Consider the following 8233-nt stretch of genomic DNA (forward strand, 5'->3'; position numbering starts at 1 on the left):
GAGATCATCCATTTGGAGGGAGGTAAAACAATGGAAGCTGAATACAGAAGACACATGCACTGTGAGGCAGTACCACTTAGAGACTGAGTTTGTCAGAGACAAAGTTCATCAAACGGAGAATGATGATTTAGAATGATAGGTGATAGCCCGCGTTTCCTTTGTGCATCATAAGTGGTACGCTTGTCCCCAGCCCTTACTAAATTGTCGACATGTCCTCAACCCTATGGTACACTTGTCCTCAACTCTTATCACATCGTTCACTTGTCCTCAAACAGACGGTACACTTGTCCTAAACCGTTACAAGAGGGTACACTTGTCATCAACCAGATGATACACTTGTCCTAAACCCTACACGAGGGTACATTTGTCCTCGATCAGACGATGTACTTGTCCTAAAGGCTTACGTGAGGGTACACGTGTCTTCAACCAGATGATACACAAGTCTTCAATCAGATGATGCACTTGTCCTAAACCCTTAACAGAGAGTACACTTGTCCTCAAGCAGATGGTACGATTGTCCTCAACCCTTTCCAGATGGTAAACTTGTCATCAATCAGAGGGTACATTTGTCTTTAACCCTTTCAAGAGGGTACACTTGTCCTCAAACAGATCGTGCACTTGTCCTCAACCCCTACCAGATGGTACACATCCTCAGCCAGATGGTGTTTGCTTTGAAGTCAGTCACACGGTTTGCAAACAGTAACGCGTCACAGCGGGATATAAAATGGAAAAAAAAACAACAACTCCAGTTCAGAGCCTGTCACGTGTGGTCATGGGTACTGTCCGGCCTGGAGTCACGGGCAGAGGTCCGAAAGGTCCACCAAGTGTCCAGCGTTTTGTGGCAGTGTGACCATTCCACGTCATACACCTGTTCACACACACCAGTGGGATGACGTCAAACTGAATGCAGTGCAGGTTTGCAGTACCGTTCTGTCAAAGTGACACACACGCGCACAGATACACAGGAAGAAAAGAAAGAAAGAAAGAAAATAGCAGGAATTGAGAAAGAGAAGAAAGAAAGAAAGAAAAAAGAGAAAAATAGAAAAGAAAAGAAAGAAAGAAAATAGCAGAAAATGAGAATGAGAAGAAAAGAAAGAAAGAAAGAAAGAAAAAAGAGAAAAGAAAAGAAAGAAAAGAAAAAAGAGAAAAGAAAGAAAGAAAATAGCAGAAACTGAGAAAGGTAAGAAAGAAAGAAAGAGAAGAAAGAAAGAAAGAAAGAAAGAGAAAGAAAACGATATAAATATGGTGTAATTCATCTTTTTGAGATATCAAGTTACTCTTATCATCTTCTCTTGTCTTATCTCATCCTTTCTTAACTTACACTATCTTATTTGATCTTTTATCAATTTTGCGCCCTGCAAATCATTTTATTAGTCTCATCATCATGTTCATCATCGCCATCCTCCTGGCCATCATCAACAGCGATAATCACAATTAATGACCAGCAAATCTATCTTCTTCTTCTTCTTTTGCATTCGTGGGCTGCAACTCCCACGTTCACTTGCATGTACACGAGTGGGCTTTTACGTGCATGACCGTTTTTACCCCGCCATGTAGGCAGCCATATTCCGCTTTTGGGGGTGTGCATGCTGGGTATGTTCTTGTTTCCATAACCCACCGAACGCTGACATGGATTACAGGATCTTTAACGTGCGTATTAGATCTTCTGCATGCGTTTACACACGAAGGGGGTTCAGGCACTAAGCAGGTCTGCACATATGTTGACCTGGGAAATCGTAAAAATCTCCACCCTTTATCCACCAGGCGCCGTCACCGTGATTCGAACCCGGGACCCTCAGACTGAAAGTCTAACGCTTTAACCACTCGGCTATTGCGCCCGTCGATCAAATCCATCGTTCAAGCAAAATTTGGTTGGAGATAATCATGCTTGCAATAACAATGCTTGCGATAACAATTAATATTCCACCATTTGGTATAAATGATTCCGTTAAATGCATTGTTTTCAAATGACTGTGCCCAACATGAGCCATGGATTTTTTTTAAAACCATCCTTGTTGAATGGTGTGTATCCGATGTTGTGTGTGTGTGTGTGTGTGTGTGTGTGTGTGTGTGCGTGCGTGCGTGCGTGCGTGCGTGCGTGCGTGCATGCGTGCGTGCGTGCGTGCGTGTGTGTGTGTGTGCCAAGAGCAGGATGTTATCAAGATCTGATAATTCATCGTCTTAACACATCAACCAGCGCCAACAGAAACACATCGTTTCCTAAAGATCAGAACATAAAGCAGTATTCAAGCTGAAATACACACGAAATAAGTCTCCTTTTAAGATTTAAAAAAAATGTGGGAGGGGGGTGGGGAGTGCGGAGGGCTGGGGGGGGGGAGGGGCGGGGGTGCGAAGAAAATATGAAGAACGTCCTCTCTGATCCGAAGACTGAATTCACTGTTTCTTGGCATGTGATCCTAATAGTCAGTACATCTTTCTTCTGTTTTTTCTTCTTCTTGCTTCTTCTCCTTCTGCTTCTCCTTCTTCCTTCTTCTTCTCCTTCTCAGTCTCCTCCTTTACTATTCTTATTCGTCGTTCTAATTATTTGATTTCATTTTATTTCTTTATTTCTATGTTTTGTGTCGTTAAATGGGCAGAATTGTAAAAAGGCCTTTACTGTGCCCAATTCTTTACCCGTTAAAGATTAAATCAATCAATCTCCTTCTTCTTCTTATTTATTTTATTTATTTATTTTTCTTTTCTTTTCTTTTTAATTTTTTTTCTCAAGGCCTGACTAAGCGCGTTGGGTTACGCTGCTGGTCAGGCATCTGCTTGGCAGATGTGGTGTAGCGTATATGGATTTGACCGAACGCCGTGACGCCTCCTTGAGCTACTGAATACTGATACTGATACTACTTCTTCATCTCCGTTTCTTGTTCCTCCTTCATCTCTGTGAAATGTCACTCGGGCGCCAGACATAAAACAACAACTGTTCACCAGGTTCCTCCAGGTCTGTCAGCTGCGTGTCAAAGCTTGCGTCTCTGCAAATGGTTCTCCTCCTCCATCCATTCTCTAACTTGGAAGCTGCAGACAACTAGTTGCAACTGTTGCAACACGACAATTTTCATCAGCATACTGATGTTGGTTGTTAAGTGGAAGAAAAGAAGAACAACTGTGAGGTAATACCGCTTGGAAAGCGAGTGGGTCAGAGACAAATTCATTACTCGGAGAATAATGTTCTTAGAATTATACTTCTGAGCTCGCGTCTGCTGTTTAAGGAAAGAGAAAAAAAAAGAATAAAACAATATATATAAAAAAAAACAACGAAAAAAACACCATCGCAACTTTGCGGAATGGACGAAAGAAATTCGAGTGGAAGATTTTTTTTTTTTTCACACGAAATTGCTTTCCATCTGTAAGTGAATTACCACTGTTCCAGCAAGCACGCTCAAGTGGACCAACTTTATGTGGATAATATACATACATAGCATGTTACCCATGACAACGATAAACATTAAACATTGGCTTTGGACGAAAGAGCCTTCTGTTCGTTGGTTGAGAAGGAACTATGATGAAAATGTATTACGCTTATTTTTTTTCTCTTTTTTCTTGTTTTCTTCTTCTTCTTGTTTTTTTCTCTCTTTTTTTTTTCCTTGTTTTTAAATGATATGTCTCTTTTCCATTTCATTTTAAAAATTATTTCTTATTAATTTTGTTATTTTCCAACACACCTAAAAGCCCTTCAGGAAAACAAATGAAGAGTTTGTGACAATCAAGAAAAGGTAAGGTTAGGAAAAAAAAAAGCAACAAAAAACAAAGAAAGAAAAAACTCGGCGAAATGGCGGTCAAAATGCGCTGTACTTTCAAAACCTATTTTGAACGATTGTTGAATGATATGTATTAATATCCAACACGTGAAAAAAAAAAAGACAACAACAAGAAAAGGCAATAAGAAATCGGTGTGGCATACACACTTAAACAGTTAACTCACTCAGTACGGCCAGTCCTCTCTTCTCCTCTACACAGACCCCTCGGATGTCCAGTGGGTGTCTGAATGTCCCATCCTTTAGCTTCCGTCGTCAGAATTGTGGTATTCTTTGTCAACATTCACTTCTTCAGTATAAGAGCCTTCCACTGGCAATATTTTGATGATGGTAATTGGAGTGAAACGCTGTTAACGTCGTCTCTTTCGCCGTTCGTATGGAGAGAGTTAATGTGCCTTTATTAGTATAAGCAGTAATGACTCCACCCATGTAAAATGAAAACCTGATATTGTAGATTGGGTTTAAATCGTTTTCTAAAAACGCAAAACATTCTTGTTGTACCTATTGTATTGTATTGTATTGTATTGTTTTGTATCGTATTGTATTGTATTGTATTGTATTGTATTGTTTTGTATCGTACTGTATTGTTTTGTATTGTAATATTTCTATTGTATTGCTGTGCTGTATTGCACTGTTTTTGTCCTGTCTTGTATACTGTACTGTGTTGTACTGTGCCCGTCTTGTGTTTTTATTTCATACATTGTTCTGTATTGTGTTGTACTAGGTCGGATTGGATTGGATTGGATTGTGCTGTGTTGCACTGTATTGCATTGCACTGTATTGCATTACATTGCTGTATTGCATTATATTGAATTTCGTTGCTTCGCATTGCATTGTATTTACTGTATTCCACTGTATTGTATCGCATTGCATTGTATTTACCGCATTGCATTTTTTTGCATTTTTTCTGTGTTGATATCTGGTTGTTCCCACCAGAAGGAACACGTGACCACAAACCACGGACCACCACCCTCACCTCTTTTCTTCTCTCTCTTTCTGTTGTTTCCCTGTCTGGTGGCTTTTTGGGGTTTTTTTTGGGTTTTTTTTTAATAGTTTGGTTTCGTTGGTTTTTATGTATCCAAGTTTATCTTACTTGATAGTATCAGTATCAGTTTCTGTAACTCTAGGAGGCGTCACTGCGTTCAGACAGATCCATATACGCTACACCACATCTGCTCAGCAGATGCGTGAGCAGCAGCGTAACCCAACGCGCTTAGTCAGGCCTTGAGAAAAAAAATTTTAAAAAAAATATATATATAAGAATTAAATTAAATAAAACAAATTAATAGATGAGAAAAGAAGAAAAAAAAAAGAATGATTTTTCTTTAAAATTCAATATTGACAATAGCAACAACAAGAGCAACAAGAACAACGAGAGGTTCATTATCTTTGCATCTGTTTGTAAAGACAACAAAGCAGCCTACATCCAAAGCCGGGTTCTGGAAATGTTAATGTCATAGGCTGTTTTCAGATTACACACATACCGCTCGCCAGCATTGTTTTCCAGACTCCGTGCCTCTTTAACATTTCCATTGAAAATAAACACACCCCATTGAATCGTCTGCTTCAAGGCGTCAGAGATCATCTTCACACATTTGTTACAACAATAACAACAACAACAAGCGCATAACTCGAGTTCTCAACTTGTTCGTTTGTTTCCAGTTGGGGAGAATTGTATTTAGGAAGGCATAACATAACAAAGCATAAAAAAAAAACCAAAAACCAAAAACAAAACAAAAACAAAAAACAAAAAAAACTAAAAACATAAAAAACAACACACACACCAAAAAAAACAGTGAGCTGGGGTTTTTTTGTTTTGTTTTTACTGTTATTGTTGTTATTCCTGTGGCTATTGTTTCGTTAATTTTCCCCTGTTTCTTTTCGGGTCTGATAAAATTTTATTTTCACGAAGTGATGCTGTGCATCCATTTCAAATTATGTTTGTGAATTTAAAACAGATAATATAAAAAAAATATATAAAAAAGTAGAAAATAGGAATAAGAACAAAAACAAAAAACAACAAAGAAGAAAAGTTACCGTTCTGATTATCTTACGTGCGCACGCATCTTTGTGTGTGTGTGGCTGTGTGTGTGTGTGTGTGTGTATGTGTGTGTGGGTGTGTGTGTGTGTGTGTGTGCGTGTGTGTGTGCGCGCGCGCGAGAGAGAGAGTGTGTGTGTGTTTGAGAGAGAGAGATTGTGTGTGTGTGTGTTTGAGAGAGAGAGAGAGTGTGTGTGTTTGAGAGAGAGAGAGAGGAGGGGATGTGAGGGGGAGTCGCGGCGAAGGGGGGGGGGAGTGTACAAGAAAACAAAATCCTAAAGTTTCAGGCAATATAACTTATGATTCTCCGGAACTTAATAAATCACTGTAAAAAATAAATAAATAAAAAAAGAAGTGAAAACCACACGCTAACTTTTCACTGAAAACCCCAGCTGCTTGACTCTACGAACAATCACCAACCATTCCACTCCTGAATTGAAATTTCATACTAAAAATATACATCTTTCCCCTCCCCCCCCCTCCCCTCCCGGGGTCACACTGTTATCACGTAAACCTGTTTTTCCATGCACAGAACATTGGAGAATCGCGCCGCCTGATTAGATATTCACTGTTGTTTTTATAGGTTTGCCAAAACTCATATTCCAACGGATGCTTAAAACACGCGCCCATCAGTGAAGGATGAAGCTGCAAAGATACACCACACGTGGAAAATATCCTGTAAAAGTGAATATAAAAACAGTGTACAAAAAAAAAAAAAATCTTTGCACCATCAGTTAGCACTGCCCATACAATCAGCACTGTAGGGAGGAAAAAATGGATAAGTAAGCAGCAAAAAGTTGACACTACTATTGTCTTAGCTATACCCCTTTACGTAAACAATAGGCGACAGAAATAAAATGTTTATTTTTCTTTATCACTGATCTTTCAAAATTCACGTTCAGTTGTTCAAATAATCGCGTTTTCAACGAACATCACATTTCACTCATGGAGGGGGTGCTTACGGCTGAGAGAAAACTTATACATCTGAGCTCACCTGACACATGGACTGAAGACTTGGAACTCATTTTTCGGCTGAAGGAATCGTCATGTCCAGAAAGATGTCCGCTTGCCAAGACATTTGTGATAGCCCCCCCTTTCCTTATCATTGCATTCCAGACGGCAAAAAAACAAACCTGGTAGGTTTGTTCAAACTCCAACGAAAAGATTCTTCAGCAGAAACTAAACCACCGAAGTTTTGTTACTTTCCCCCCCTCCACCACCCAACTAATCAACTTCCTTTTCCCTCTAATCTTATTCCTCAAGACAGCAGCAGGAGAAAAGCGTGAGGCTTAGGAAAAAGTCGAGAAGCTTATTGAACCCTTTCCTGCGCGGGCTGTCACAACTCATTCCCGTTTCCTCGTGACGATTGGCGCCACGCCGCGCGAGAAGAGCACGCGCCACTGTGACGTGGCCGAACGCGCAGCGCCACCCTGTGTGTTTCCCTTCGTGGAGTTGTCGGTCCTGGCCCACCAGGGTCTAATTTGAGCGTACATGGCGAGAGGTCTGAGGGACGCTAGTAGGTGGGGGAGTTGCTTTGTGGGGGTCTGTGGAATCTGGTTAGACGCCGACGCTGGTTTGGATTCGGATAATGCCAATGAAATGGAGTCGGTGAGGAACAACCCATCCCCATCCCACAACCACCCCACCTTTTTTTCCCTCCCCCCCCCCCCTCCCCTTTTTTTCAGTTTTCCGTCAGAACCGTGGTTCCGTCCGCACCCTTACCCCAGCTTCTTCCCCTCAACATTCACTCTCTGTCACCCTGCCTAACACACACACACACACACACACACACACACACACACAACACACACGTACACTAGCATGGAAAGAGAGAATTCTAAAGCAAGAGCGAACGCGCGACAGAGGCAAAACGGAGACAGAACACGCACGCACGTGCATATACACACACGCGCGTACACACGCACGCGCATGCACACGCATGGATCCCTAAACCAGCCCATGCAGAATTAATCAATCAATTTTCTGTACAAACATATACATTCATGTACGCACACGTACACTCACAAAGAGACACACAGAGAGAGGCAGACAGAAAGACAGAGAAAGAACACAGAAAGAAAAGAGAACGGACAGATGGGGGGGGGGGATGAGAGAGGAGGATAGTGAGGGAGGGAGTTCATGAGAGTGGAAAGGGGGAGTGAGAAAATGGAAGGATTAATGAGAAAGAGAGAGAGAGAGATGACATGACAAGCATTTACAGCCATTTGAGAATTTGAGAGGGAGGGAGAGAGACAGACAGACAGACAGACAGACAGACAGACAGACAGAGAGATAACATGACAAGTATTTGAAGCCATTTGCGAGAGAGAGAGAGAGAGAGAGAGACATGTGACATGACAAGCATTTACAGCGATTTGGGAGAGAGAGAGCAAAAATCGCATTCATAATTCCACGTGCAGCACTTGTCCTG

This window comes from Babylonia areolata, chromosome 5, assembly GCF_041734735.1.
Source record: "Babylonia areolata isolate BAREFJ2019XMU chromosome 5, ASM4173473v1, whole genome shotgun sequence".
NCBI lineage: Eukaryota > Metazoa > Mollusca > Gastropoda > Neogastropoda > Buccinidae > Babylonia > Babylonia areolata.